This window comes from Dendrobates tinctorius, unplaced genomic scaffold (genome assembly GCF_039654945.1).
Source record: "Dendrobates tinctorius isolate UK_male_01 unplaced genomic scaffold, ASM3965494v1 ptg000175l, whole genome shotgun sequence".
Lineage (NCBI taxonomy): Eukaryota > Metazoa > Chordata > Amphibia > Anura > Dendrobatidae > Dendrobates > Dendrobates tinctorius.
The window spans coordinates 373,840-389,136 of record NW_027361842.1 but is presented as its reverse complement, the minus strand read 5'-3'; the positions used below and the strand labels follow the sequence as shown (position 1 = coordinate 389,136).

At 43.7% G+C, this 15,297-nt stretch overlaps 1 protein-coding gene across 3 annotated transcripts in view; it reads right to left on the bottom strand.

Moving 5' to 3' along the window:
• YJEFN3 (YjeF N-terminal domain containing 3) overlaps positions 1-15,297 on the bottom strand; it is a 654,481-nt gene that overhangs the window by 574,689 nt on the left and 64,495 nt on the right. The window lies entirely within an intron of this gene.

The following is a 15,297-nucleotide window of genomic DNA, read 5'->3' as shown; positions in this document are numbered from 1 at the left end:
CCATAGCAGAGCAATGAACTTCAGACATCACTCTCTTCTTCCACTGGTCAGGAACATACAACTTTCCACTGGGACAACGCTCAGGTTTGTCCTCCTGGAACTCTTCCAGAGCACGTCTCAAATCGGGCGAGATGGCAGAAAGAACTACCCCTTCGCCTAAGATGGTAGCAGGCTTGGTCACCACAGAAGAATCAGCAAAGAAGCTCCTAGAGAGAGTGTCTGCCTTGACATTCTTCGTTCCAGGAAGAAAAGAAACCACAAAATCAAAACGTGTAAAAAACAAGGCCCACCTAGCCTGTCTAGGGTTCAAGCGCTTAGCCGACTCTAGGTAAATCAAATTCTTGTGGTCAGTGAGGACCACGACTTGATGCTTAGCTCCCTCCAACCAATGTCTCCACTCCTCAAATGCCCATTTCATGGCCAACAGTTCCCGATTCCCCACATCATAGTTACGTTCAGATGGAGAGAACTTTCGGGAAAAGAAAGCACAGGGATTCATTTTAGACGTTACAGGATCCTTTTGGGACAAAACAGCTCCTTCACCAATCTCAGAAGCATCCACCTCTACCTGGAATGGAAGTGAGACATCAGGTTGCCGCAAAACTGGGGTGGAGGTGAATCTTCGCTTCAGCTCCTGAAAGGAAGAAACAGCCTCCGGAGACCAATTTAACACATCAGCACCCTTCTTAGTCAAATCAGTCAATGGCTTGGCAATACTAGAAAATTTTGCTATAAATTTCCGATAAAAATTAGCAAAACCCAAAAACTTCTGGAGGGCCTTTAAAGAAGTGGGCTGAACCCAATCGTAAATGGCCTGTACCTTGGCCGGGTCCACTTCAATAGTTGACGGGGACAAAATAAATCCCAAAAAAGAAATCCTCTGTACTACAAAAAGGCATTTAGATCCTTTAACATACAGGGAATTCTCCCTCAAGATCCGGAACACAGTCCGAATATGTTCCACATGAGAATCCCAATCCTTGGAGAAGATCAAAATATCATCCAGATAGATAATCAAAAATTTATCGACAAAATCTCAGAAAATATCGTTCATGAAGCACTGGAAGACAGAAGGGGCATTAGTGAGCCCAAAAGGCATCACCAGGTACTCAAAATGTCCCTCCGGAGTATTAAACGCCGTCTTCCATTCATCCCCATGCTTAATGCAAATAAGATTATACGCCCCCCTGAGGTCAAGCTTGGTAAACCAGCAAGCACCTTTATCTCTGGAGAATAGATCAGAAATCAGGGGTAACGGATACTGATATTTAACAGTAATTTTGTTGAGGGCACGATAATCAATACAAGGTCTTAATGATCCATCCTTTTTGGCTACAAAAAAAAACCCGGCACCTAAGGGTGACGAGGATGGTCTAATATGACCCTTCTCCAACGCCTCCTTAATATAGGATCGCATAGCCTCGTGCTCGGGTACAGATAAATTGAAGAGCCGACCCTTGGGAAATTTACACCCCGGGCTCAGTTCAATTGCACAGTCATAACTCCTATGAGGAGGCAGAGACGCAGACTCATTCTCACTAAATACATCATAAAAGTCCGCCAAATAGTCAGGAACATCATGCGACTGAGGAGAGGTGGAAAACACCGGAGCCTCACTAAAGGCACACCGACAACCCCAACTCACCACAGACTCAGATTTCCAATCCAAAACTGGATTATGAATTTGTAACCAGGGAAACCCAAGAACAATAGTATCATGCAGATTATGCAACACCAAAAATCTGCAATTTTCTTGATGGTCTGGGGCGACCGGCATTACCACCTGGGTCCAAAACTGAGGTTTATTTTTAGCCAAAGGAGTAGCATCAATCCCCCTCAAAGGGATAGGCATCTGCAGAGGTGTCATCGAAAATCCACAACGTTTAGCAAAATCCAAGTCCATTAGGTTTAGGGCTGCTCCCGAATCCACAAAAGCCTTGGCGGAAAATGTGGACAGGGAGCAGATCAGAGTAATAGCCAGAAGAAACTTAGGTTGAACACCCCCAACAGAAAATGTGTGTGCAAAGCGTTTCTCTCGTTTAGGACAGACAGAAATAATATGCGAGGCATCTCCACAGAAAAAACACAACTTATTACGCCTTCTGAACTACTGACGCTGCTCTCTGGAAAAAACTCTATCACATTGCATAGGTTCAGACATTTGTTCAACAGGTGGCAACACCTCTCGTGCAGCTTTGCGTTCGCGCAAACGCCGATCAACCTGAATGGCTAATGACATAGAATCGTCAAGACCAGAGGGAACAGGAAATCCCACCATAGTATCTTTTACGGCTTCTGACAACCCCTTCCGAAAGAGAGCAGCCAAGGCATTATCATTTCAGGTAGTCAGTACTGCCCACTTTCGGAATTTTTGACAGTACAATTCTGCAGAATCACGACCCTGGTTCAATGCCAGCAGGGTCTTTTCAGCCTGATCAATGGCATTAGGTTCGTCATACAACAACCCCAAGACCTGAAAAAATGCGTTCACATTAGTCAGAATAGGATCATCTGGTTTCAAAGAAAACGCCCAATCCTGGGGATCGCCACGCAGCAAAGAGATGACAATTTTAACCTGCTGCACGGAGCTCCCTGTCGAGTTAGGCTTCAAGGCAAAAAATAATTTACAATTATTTTTGAAATTCAAAAATTTAGACCGATCCCCAAAAAATACGTCAGGTGTAGGAATCTTTGGTTCAGCAGCATGTGAATGAGCAAGGTAGGCGGAAATTCCCCGCACTTCCGCAGCGAGCTGCTCCACACGATCAGACAATTGCTTTATCTCCATTGAGAGAAAAAAAAAATTCCCCCTACGGCCTCAGAGATATAGAGGAAAAAATATACACACTTTTTTTTTTTTTTTTACTATTCTTTCCTGCTATTGAGTACCCTAGGATCTGCGGTATGGCGGGTGATTTTGTTATGATTGAGTCACCGTAGGAGGCAAAAACAAAAATACAAGCTAAGTCCAGAAAACCAGAGAAGTTGGCAACTATCAGATTGGAGACCCCTGAACCTATCAACACAACTAGCAGTAGCCATGGGGGGTTCCTACGATGCCCTAGACCCCTCGAACACAGCCGGAGAATTAAATAGGCCTAAAGAAAGAAAGGGGAAATCTAAACTGCCCCAGAGCAGACCCCAAAGCAATAGACAGCCCCCAACATATAATAACGGTGAAGCAAGATGAAAACACTAACACAGACAGAAAGATAGACTGAGCAAAGCCAGGGCCCAAAACTACCTAGATAGGAAAGGACAGGAAGGCTGCTGTCTGCAATCTGCCAAAACCCTATCAAAGACATAAGCCAACAAGCTGATATAAAAAGACCCTGAAGCAGCTAGGCTTCAAAAACTAAATCAGCACTCAGGTATTTTCAGAAGACAGAGCTAAAGGAATTCAGCACACCCCAGCAGGGAATGGCAGAAATCCAGAAAACAAAGCAAATTCAAAGCGCAAATGCAAAAAGCCGAGCAGCAAACTTAGCTTTAGAGGAGCAGGAATTCAGACTGGTCTCCAAGGATCCCACAGAGAAATCACCCGCAGAGCAGAAGGGCGTCGGCAGCCTTATATCCAGTCAGTAACTCCACTCAGCCAGTCATCATCATCAGCCTCAGGTGTTTGATAATCAGGCTCACTACCTTTCTTTACCAGAAGAGGGAGTTCCTCGGGCCTCAGTATTGAAGGGGAAAATGAACTCACAACAGGGCAGAATAGAGACACATGGGGCAGGATGGAGACACATGGGGAAAGATGGAGACAGATGGGGCAGAAACATGGAGCAAGATGGATACTGATGGGGAAGTATGGAGACAGATGTGCAGGATCATGGGGCAGGATGTAGACAGATGGGGCAGGATGGAGACACATGGAGCAAGATCATGGGACAGTATGGAGAGACAGTGCAGGATGGAGATATGGGGCAGGATGGAGAGAGATGTGGCAGGAACATGGGGCAGGATGTAGACAGATGTGCAGGATCATGGAGCAGGATGGAGACATGGGACAGGATGGAGACAGATGGGGTAGGAACATGGGGCAGGATGGAGACAGATGGTGCAGGATTCATGGGGCAGGATGGAGACAGATGTGCAGGATCATGAGGCAGGATGGAGACAGATGGGGCAGGATGGAGACAAGGTGCAGGATCATGGGGCAGGATGGAGACAGATGGGACAGGATGAAAATAGATGGGGCAGGATGGAGTCAGATGGGGTAGGATCATGGGGCAGGATGGAGACAGATGGGACAGGATGAAAACAGATGGGGCAGGATGGAGACAGATGGGATAGGATCATGGGGCAGGATGGAGACAGATGGGGCAGGATGAGGATATCATATGAGGCGGGATGGGACATCACATGGTGAAAAATGGATATTCATGAGGGCAGGTTGGGAGAACAAATGGGGCCAGGATGGGAGAACATATGGCTGGAATGAGACACACGGGGGCCAGGATGAGGGTCTTTATTACCATAGGGGCTAATTAAGGGATATTATTACTGCAGTGATGTATTGGTTTTATTTTCTGAGGATACTGTTTTAAATGGGGGGCTGTCCTGATATTGTGCAGAGCGATACTGTCGCCTTTTTTTCTTCATCTGTTGTAGTGTAGAAGTTTGGAAAAAAATAAGTAATGTGCTCTGCAAGTGGTGCTCTAGATAACTGTTATTTCCTGAAGAGACATGCCCTGGCTTGAAGAAATGATGGCGGTCTGTGCTGGATGAAGATGAAAAGCGAAGATGAAGGACTTCACCTAGAGACGTCATTGGTGAGTCAGTGTGTTACCTGTACTCTGACATGGTACACTGTATACTATATACAGAGGTCCTGTGTGCAATGTCACCAGTGATCACTGCATTACCTTTAAACTGACACTACAGTGCGTTGCAAAAGTATTCGGCTCCCTGGAACTTTTCAAACTTTGCCCACATATCATGCTTCAAACATAAAGATACCAAATGTAAATTTTTGGTGAAGAATCAACAAGTGGGACACAGTTGTGAAGTTGAACGAAATTTATTGGTTATTTTAAATTTTCGTGGAAATTCAAAAACTGAAAAGTGGGTTATGCAATATTATTCAGCCCCTTTACTTTCAGTGCAGCAAACTCACTCCAGAAGTTCATTGTGGATCTCTGAATGATCCAATGTTGTCCTAAATTACTAATGATGATAAATATAATCCTCTCTTAGTGATAGAAAACAAAGAGTGGTTATTAATGGTGCATACTCAGATTCGGCCAGGGTTACTAGTGGGGTACCACAGGGTTCTGTATTGGGCCCCCTACTATTTAATATATTTATTAATGATCTAGTGGATGGCTTAGGCTAGTTTCACACTTGCTTTTTTTTGCAGCGCGTTTTTCCCGCAAAAAAACGCATTGAAAAAACGCATACAAAAGCATACAACTGCTGCGTTTTTTTCAAGCATTTTTATGAGCATGCATGAAAAAAACGCAGCGTTTTTATGCGTTTTTAGTGCGTTTTTACCGCGTTTGCGTTTTTTTCCAACATTTTTAGGTGGCCCCTCACACTACCCAAACCATGACTTTACTAACCCTGACCCTAACCCTAACCCTAACCCTGACCCTAACCCTAACCCTAACCCTGACCCTAACCCTTAACCAAATCATACTTAACCCTAACCCAAACCCTAAACCCTAACTAACCCTAACCCTAACCCTGACCCTAACCCTAACCCTAACCCTGACCCTAACCCTTAACAAAACCATACTTAACCCTAACCCTAACCCTAACCCTGACCCTAACCCTTAACCAAACCATACTTAACCCTAATCCTGACCCTAACCCTGACCCTAACCCTAACCGTGACCCTAACCCTTAACAAAACCATACTTAACCCTAATCCTGACCCTAACCCTGACCCTAACCCTAACCCTAACCCTGACCCTAACCCTTAACAAAACCATACTTAACCCTAACCCTAATCCTGACCCTAACCCTGACCCTAACCCTAACCCTAACCCTAACCCTGACCCTAACCCTTAACAAAACCATACTTAACCCTAATCCTGACCCTAACCCTAACCCTAACCCTAACCCTGACCCTAACCCTTAACAAAACCATACTTAACCCTAATCCTGACCCTAACCCTGACCCTAATCCTTAACAAAACCATACTTAACCCTAACCCTGACCCTAACCCTAACCCTGACCCTAACCCTAACCCTGACCCTAATCCTAACCCTAACCCTGACCCTAACCCTTAACAAAACCATACTTAACCCTAATCCTGACCCTAACCCTGACCCTAACCCTTAACCAAACCATACTTAACCCTAACCCTGACCCAAACCCCAACCCTAACCCTGACCCTGACCCTAACCCTAAACCCCCTTAACTAACCCTAACTCTAACCCAAACCCCTAAATTCCATGGTTAAAAAAAAAAACCGCATATGCAAAAAAACACATACATGAGCATGCCAGTGCGCACATATGCGCATCCATAGGCTATAATGGCCATTTTTAGCGCAAAACGTGCGCATATGTGCGCATGCGCTTTTTTGCAGGGCCAAAAAATGCAACATGCTGCGTCTGGAAAATACCAACGCACACCCCAAAAAAACGCAGCGCATGAAAATCGCATACATGCGCTTACAAGCGCGCAGGTATGCGCAGCCATGTTAAATATAGGGGAAAAAACGCATGCGCACATATGCGTTTTTTTCCAGCGCTAAAAAACGCAAATGTGAAACCAGCCTTACACAGTAAAATATCAGTATTTGCAGATTATACAAAACTATGTAAGGTAGTTAACAAAAAGGAGGACAGTTTGCAACTACATACAGATTTGAGTAAATTGGAGAATTGGGCTGAAAAATGGCAAATGAGTTTTAACACAGATAAGTGTAAGGTTATGCACATGGGAAGGAGAAACAGATGCTACAATTACTTACTAAATGGGAAACTGCTGGGAAATCAGACATGGAAAAAGACTTAGGCATCTTAGTCAATAAGAAGCTAAATTGGAGTGCCCAGTGTCAGGCAGCTGCCACCAAAGCAAATAGGGTCATGGGATGCATTAGAAGAGGTCTGGGGACACGAGATGAAAACATAATTCTCCCTCTGTACAAATCACTCGTCAGACCACACTTGGAGTATTGTGTGCAATTTTGGACGCCAGTGCTCAAGAAAGACATTACTGACCTTGAAAGGGTGCAAAGGCGGGCTACTAAAATGATAAATGGAGTTGGTTCACTACAATACCCAGAAAGGTTATCAAAATTAGGTCTATTTACTCTAGAAAAGAGAAGACTTAGGGAAGACCTAATATATATGTACAAGTATATCAGAGGGCAATACAGAGATCTCTCCAATGAACTGTTTGTACCAAGGACTGTGACAAGAACAAGGGGGCATTCTCTTTGTTTGGAGGAAAGACAATTTCTGCACCAGCATAGAAGAGGGTTCTTCATGGTAAGAGCAGTGAGGCTCAGGAATTCTCTTCCTGAGGAAGTGGTGATGGCCAACCCACTGAATGAACTTAAGAAAGGAATGGATGCTTTTCCTGTGAATAACAGTATAGAAGGTTACGAATAACATAATATTATAGGTAGATGGTTGACCTAGCTTAGAGGAAGGAATTTTTTTCCCTGTGGAGAAAATTTGCTTCTACTCTGTGGCTTTTTTGCCTTCCCGAGGATCAACAATGCAGAACAGCTGCACTAAAAATAGGCTGAACTAGATGGACATAAGGTCTTCCTTCAGCCTTCAAAACTATGTTACTATGTTACCTGTGTGTAATCAAATCTCCGTATAAATGCACCTGGGGTTCTGTTTAAAGCACAGAGCGCATCATGAAGACCAAGGAACACAACAGGCAGGTCTGTTATGAATGGGTCACTGAGGAGGAAAAAACCTAAACATGCTAAGCCCAGAAAAATACGAAGAGGTTGGTAACTATGCAGATTGCAGATCCCTGATCTTACCACACAACTAGCAGTAGCCGTGGAGCGTGCCTACGATGAACCTAGACGCCTCGTCACGGCCGGAGAACTAAATAAGCGTAAAGCAAGAAAAGGGAAAACTAACTGCCCCAGAGCAGACCCCAAAGGAATAGACAGCCCCCACACATGTATTGACGGTGAAATAAGATGAAAACACAAACACAGGTAGGAAAATAGGCTGAGAAAACGATGGGGCCCAGACTAACTAGAAAGGAAAGGACAGACTGTCTGCAACCTGCAAAAAACCCTACAAAAATAATGTCCAACACTTCTGATAGCAAAATTAACCCTGAAGTCACTAGACTTCTCCCACTATATCAGCACTCTGAAATATTCTGAGACAGCGCAAAAAGAGGCCAATCTAATAAGGGACAAAAAGCAAATTGGCAAATACAGATAAGTAAGAGTGGAAATTCAGCACACCCCCCAGCCGGGGCTAGCTGACCACGCAAAAAACTGAATAGACCAACAAAATCAAGTGTGAACATTAGCAGAAAAACTTAGCTTTAGATGACTGGAACAGAGCTGAAAACCAAGAGCTGACAAGCCAGAAGGAATCACCAGCAACTGAATAGGGCGTCGGCTGTCTTAAATCCAATCTGAGACTCCTGAGATCCAATCGTCATCCTCATTCTCAGGTGGCAGATCTCCACCGATAAAATCAGCCTCACTACCTCCCGTCACCACCAGAGGGAGTCTGGAAGGAGACCTCACAACTGGTGAACCAGAGAATGAACTCACAACAGTACCACCCCTTGAGGAGGGGTCACCGAACCCTCATCCACGCCACCAGGCCGATCAGGATGGGCCCGGTGAAAAGCACAAAGCAATCTATTAGCATGAACATCGGAGGCAGAGACCCAAGAATTATCCTCCTGACCATAACCCTTCCATTTGACCAAATACTGGAATCTCCGTCTAACCAAACGAAAATCCAATATTTTCTCTACCTCATATTCCATATTGCCTTCAACCAATACAGGGTCAGGAGGTGCTGCCATAGGAACCACTGGCTCAACAAACCTCTTCAACAGAGATTTGTGAAATACGTTATGGATCTTGAACATAACTGGAAGAGCCAATCGAAACGAAACAGGCTTAAGAATTTCCAAAATCTTATAAGGACCAATAAATCTTGGCTTAAATTTAGGAGATGCAACCTTAATAGGAATATTCTTAGACGACAACCAAACCATATCACCCACTTTAAACCGGGGACCAATGGTCCTATGCCGGTTGGAAAATCGCTGGGCCTTTTCCTGAGAGAGTGACAACTTATCCACCGCTTGGTCCCATATCTGCTGCATTCTCTTAACCACAGTGTCCACACCTGGGCAGGAAGAAGATTCCACTTGCCCTGAAGAGAATCGAGAATGAAACCCAAAATTACAGAAAAAGGGTGACATCAAAGTGGCAGAACTAGCTCTATTGTTCAGTGAAAATTCGGCCAAGGGTAAAAATGAGACCCAATCATCCTGATCAGCAGATATAAAACATCTCAAATAAGACTCCAAGGTCTGGTTTGTTCTCTCAGTCTGTCCATTGGTCTGGGGATGAAACGCGGAGGAGAAGGATAACTGAATTCCCAGATTGGAACAAAAGGCTTTCCAAAATCTGGAAACAAACTGGACTCCTCTGTCGGACACAATGTTCTCAGGAATGTTGTCAGGCCATGGTGTGGCTGTATTTGTTACTTCTACTGTATGTGGTATTATAGGTCATTATGTGGTGGTAATATGTGACCTGGACATTGTGTAGCAGTATTTGTTCCTTGTATGTGGTATTATTGGTCACTATGTGGTGGTAATTTGGTGTCTGGTAATGGTGCTGTGGTATTTGTCCCATGTATGTGATATTATTGGTCATTTTAAAAATTGAAAAATAAAAATATACCTAAAATATATTGCATATTTTAACAAATGTTTAACCCCTTCACCCCCAAGGGTGGTTTGAACGTTCATGACCGAGCCAATTTTTACAATTCTGACCACTGTACCTTTATGAGGTCATAACTCTGGAACGCTTCCATGGATCCCGGTGATTCTGACATTGTTTTCTCGTGACATATTGTACTTCATGTTAGTTGTAAAATTTCATTCAAATAACTTGCGTTTATTTGTGAGAAAAACGGAAATTTGGCGAAAATTTTGAAAATTTTGCAATTTTCCAACTTTGAATTTTTATGCCCTTAAATCACAGTGATATGGCACCCAAAAAACTTGATAACTAACATTTCCCACATATTTACTTTACATCAGCACAATTTTGGAACCAAAGTTTTTTTTTGTTAGGAAGTTATAAGGGTTAAAAGTTGACCAGCGATTTCTCATTTTTACAACACCATTTTATTGTTACGGACCACATCACATTTGAAGCCACTTTGAGGGGTCTATATGATAGAAAATACCCAAAAGTGACACCATTCTAAAAACTGCACCCCTTAAGGTGCTCAAAGCCACATTCAAGAAGTTTATTAACCCTTTAGGTGCGTCACAGGAATTTTTTTGAATATTTAAAAAAAAATGAACATCTAACTTTTTTTCACAAAAAAAGTACTTCAGTTTCAATTTTTTTTATTTTACCAAGGGTAACAGGAGAAATTGGACTGCAAAAGTTATTGTGCAATTTGTCCTGAGTACGCTGATACCTGATATGTGGGGGGGAACGACTGTTTCGGCGCATGGCAGAGCTCAGAATGGAAGGAGCGCCATTTGACTTTTTCAATGCAAAATTGTCTGGAATTCAGATCGGACGCCATGTCACGTTTGGAGAGTCCCTGATGTACCTAAACAGTGGAAACCCCCTACAAGTGACCCCATTTTGTAAACTAGACCCCCCAAGGAACTTATCTAGATATATGGTGAGAACTTTGAACCCACAAGGGCTTTACAGAAGTTTATAACGTACAGCGGTACAATTAAAAAATCATATTTTTTCCACAAAAATGATCTTTTCACCCCAATTTTTATTTTCCCAAGGGTAACAGGACCCTAAAAGTTATTGTGCAATTTGTCCTGAGTACGCTGATACCCCACATGTGGGGGTAAACCACTATTTGGGCGCATGGCAGAGCTCGGAAGGGAAGCAGCGCCATTTGACGTTTTTGGCTGGAATTGAGATCGGACACCATGTCGCGATTGGAAAACCCCTGATGTACCTAAACAGTGGAAACCCCCCACAAATGACACCATTTTGTAAACTAGACCCCCCAAGGAACTTATCTAGGTGTGTGGTGAGCACTTTGAACCCCCCAGTGCTTCACAGAAGTTTATAACGCCTGGGCGTGAAAATAAAAAATTCGTATTTTTTCCACAAACATGATCTTTTAGTCACCATTTTTTATTTTCCCAAGGGTACCAGGAGAAATTGGACCCCAAAAGTTGTTGTCCAATTTGTCCTGAGTATGCTGATACACCATATGTGGGAGAAAACTACTGTATGGGCACACGTCGGGGCTCGGAAGGGAAGTAGTGACGTTTTGGAATGCAGACTTTGATGGAATGGTCTGCGGGTGTCATGTTGCCTTTGGAGAGCCCCTAATGTACCTAAACAGTGGAAACCCCCTACAAATGACCCCATTTTGAAAACTAGACCCCCCCCAAGGAACTTATCTAGATGTGAGGTGAGCACTTTTAACCCCCAAGGGCTTCACAGAAGTTTATAATGCCCGGGCATGAAAATAAAAAAATCGTATTTCTTCCACAAACATGATCAATTAGTCCCCAATTTTTTTATTTTCCCAAGGGTAACAGGAGAAATTGAACTCCAAAAGTTGTTGTCCAATTTGTCCTTACGCTGACGCCCCATATGTGGGAGAAAACTACGGTATGGACACACGTCGGGGCTCGGAAGGGAAGTAGTGACGTTTTGGAATGCAGACTTTGAGGGAATGTTCTGCGGGTGTCATGTTGCCTTTGGAGAGCCCCTAATGTACCTAAACAGTGGAAACCCCCCACAAATGACCCCATTTTGGAAACGAGACCCCCTAAGGAACTTATCTAGATGTGTGGTGAGCACTTTGAACCCCCAAGGGCTTCAAAGAAGTTTATAATGCCCGAGCATGAAAATAAAAAAATCGTATTTTTTCCACAAACATGATCAATTAGTCCCCAATTTTTTCATTTTCCCAAGGGTAACAGGAGAAATTGGACCTCAAAAGTTGTTGTCCAATTTGTCATGAGTACACTGACACCCCATATGTGGGAGAAAACTACTGTATGGACACACGTCGGGGCTCGGAAGGGAAGCAGTGACGTTTTGGAATGCAGACTTTGATGGAATGGCCTGCGGGTGTCATGTGCGTTTGGAGAGCCCCTGATGTACCCAAACTATTGAAACTCCACACAAGTGACCCCATTTTGGACACTAGACCCCCCCACGGAACTTATCTAGATTTGTGGTGAGCACTTTGAACCCCCAAGTGCTTCACAGAAGTTTATAACGCTCGGACGTGAAAATAAAAAAATCATTTTTTTCCACAAAAATGATATTTTTGCCCCCAATTTTTTATTTTCCTAAGGGTAACAGGAGAAATTGGACCCCAAAAATTGTTTTGCAGTTTGTCCTGAGTAGGCTGATACCCTACATGTGGGGGTAAAACACTGTTTGGGCGCATGTCAGAGCTTGGAAGGGAAGGAGCACCATTTGACTTTTTCAACTCAGAATTGGCTGGAATTGAAATCAGACGCCATGTTGCATTTAGAGAGCCCCCGATGTGCCCAAACAGTGGAAACCCCCAATTCTAACTCCAACCCGAACCCCAACACACCCCTAACCATAATCTCAGCCCTAACCCTAGCCCTAACCTTAACCCTAGCCCTAACCCTAGCCCTAACCCTAGCCCTAACCCTAACCCTACCCTAACCCTAACCCTAACCGTAATGGAAAAATGGAAATAAATACATTTTTTTTTATTTTATTATTTTTCCCTAACTAAAGGGGTGATAACGGGGGGTTTGATTTACTATTTATGGCGGTTTTTATGTTTGCCGGCTGTCGCACGCTAAAAGACGCTTTTTATTGTAAAAATAGTTTTTGCATCACCACATATTGAGAGCTATAATTTTTCCGTATTTTGACCCACCGAGTCATGTGAGGTCTTATTTTTTGCGGGACGAGTTGACATTTTTATTGGTACCATTTTCGGGCATGTGACATTTTTTGATCGCTTTTTATCCCGATTTTTGGGACGCAGAATGAACAAAAACCAGCGCTTCATGAATTTCTTTTGGGGGGGTGCGTTTACACCGTTCCGCGTGCGGTAAAATTGATAAAGCGGTTTTATTCTTCGGGTCAGTATGGTTACAGCGATACCTCATTTAGGTCGTTTTTTATGTTTTGTCGGTTTTATGCAATGAAAACTATTTTATATAAAAAATAATTATTTTTGCATCGCTTTATTCTGCGAGCTATAACTTTTTTATTTTTTGCGGATGATGCTGTGTGGTGGCTCGTTTTTTGCGGGACAAGATGACGTTTTCAGCGGTACCATGGATATTTATATGCGTCTTTTTGATCGCGCGTTATTACACTTTTTGTTTGGCGGTATGATAATAAATCATTATTTTTTGCTTCGTTTTTTATCTTTATTTTTTAAGGGGTTCGCTAAAGGGGTTAACTAATGGGACAGTTTTATAGGGCGGGTCAATACGGACGCGGCAATACCTAATATGTGTACTTTTATTGTTTTTTTGTTTTTTTTTTTCAAAAAATGGATTTATTTGGGGGAATATTTTTTTTTTTGTAATTTATTTAGCGATTTTTTTTAAATTATTTTAACACTTTTTTTTAATTTTTTTTTTACTTTATTAAATAGTCCCAGGTGGGACATCACTGTTCTGTGACAGATCGCTGATCTGTCACATCACAGATCACTGTGACAGATCAGCGATCTGTCACAGGCAGTGCACAAGGCTTCCTCATGCCTGCGCTTTGCAGGCACTGAGGAAACCAGCTTCCTGCAGGCCCCCGAAGGCCCCCGTCGCCATCTTGGATTCGGGGGCCTGCAGGAAAGGATCCCCCGGCAGCAGTGCTGCACATTGCGCTGCTGTGGGGGGCTCAGGGAAGCACGGAGGGAGCCCCCTCCCTGCCGATGCTTCCCTTTAACCCCCGGTACACCGCGATCATGTTTGATCGCGGTGTGCAAGGGATTAACGTGTCGGGGGCGGTCCATTGTGCCGGGTGTCAGCTGTGATAATCAGCTGACACCCGGCCGCGATCAGCGGCGCTCACCACGTGGGCGCCACTGATCGCCGTAGACGTACTATCCCGTCCATGGGCATAGGGGCCCGGGTCCCATGGACGGGATAGTACGTCTGATGTCAGGAAGGGGTTAATAGGTTAGAGAAGAGTAGGGCCTGGCCAAAAGAGTCGTGGTGGCAGATTAAAAATTCTTTAGGCCAAAACAAAAGCTGCTACCTATGTTTGTGATCTGGTGATGGGAACTGTTAATGTGCAATTGGTGAGAAGTGGAGTTTTTCCAAGAGAGAGCTTTGGAACTGTGGACAGTTCAAGGGGTGGAGGCGGAGCTGGGGTGGAGCCTGCGTGGAGTCTCAAAGAGACCCCAAAAATTTTTCCAGTATGGGGCCCCAAAATTCCTAGTGGCAGCCCTGCATATGTACATCTGAGGAACAAAAGGGAGGTCCAGATCCAAAGTTTGCACTTGTGCCCATTGGACTCTAGTTACGCCACTGGTATCTCTACATAGTAGATAACAGAGGAAACATGACGACATATGCTTAGGAGTCAGCTATGAGGTGGTATAGGTTTTATGCTCAGTTTTCATGTCCCATAATCATCCGTTAGATCAGATTCAACATTGACAAAAAAGTTGTGCAAACTGGCTAAAAGTCACCATCTGCTTACATTTATGCACCTGGTGTCAAGGTTTACAGCTTTTAGACACAATGATATGAAATTTCCCCCAGTGTCCTGCAAATAAAGCATGTCAATTAGTAGTAGTAACGGGCATAACTATCCCCTTCAGAGCAGATAATGTCGCGTATACCATACTCTCGTCAAATTCATTTGTGTCCCTTTTATAAATATAGTTCTAAAACGCCATAGAAGTCAGGTACCTCTCCATCAGGATGACTTGAGCAACCACCTGACTCACATAAGTTCCCGGAATTCTCCCTAAAAAGATTTTATCTTCTGCATATGGAAACTTTTTGTAGATTGTGCTCAAATAAGAGATCTGCTTGTGCCAGCTGGAATCGGTGTCCCATTTTAGAGCAAGGATATGGGCAATTAGCTGTATCATGTTTATTTCTAGCCATAATAACACCACACAGAGGGCCAGGGCAGCGAGAGAAAGAGTCTTCTC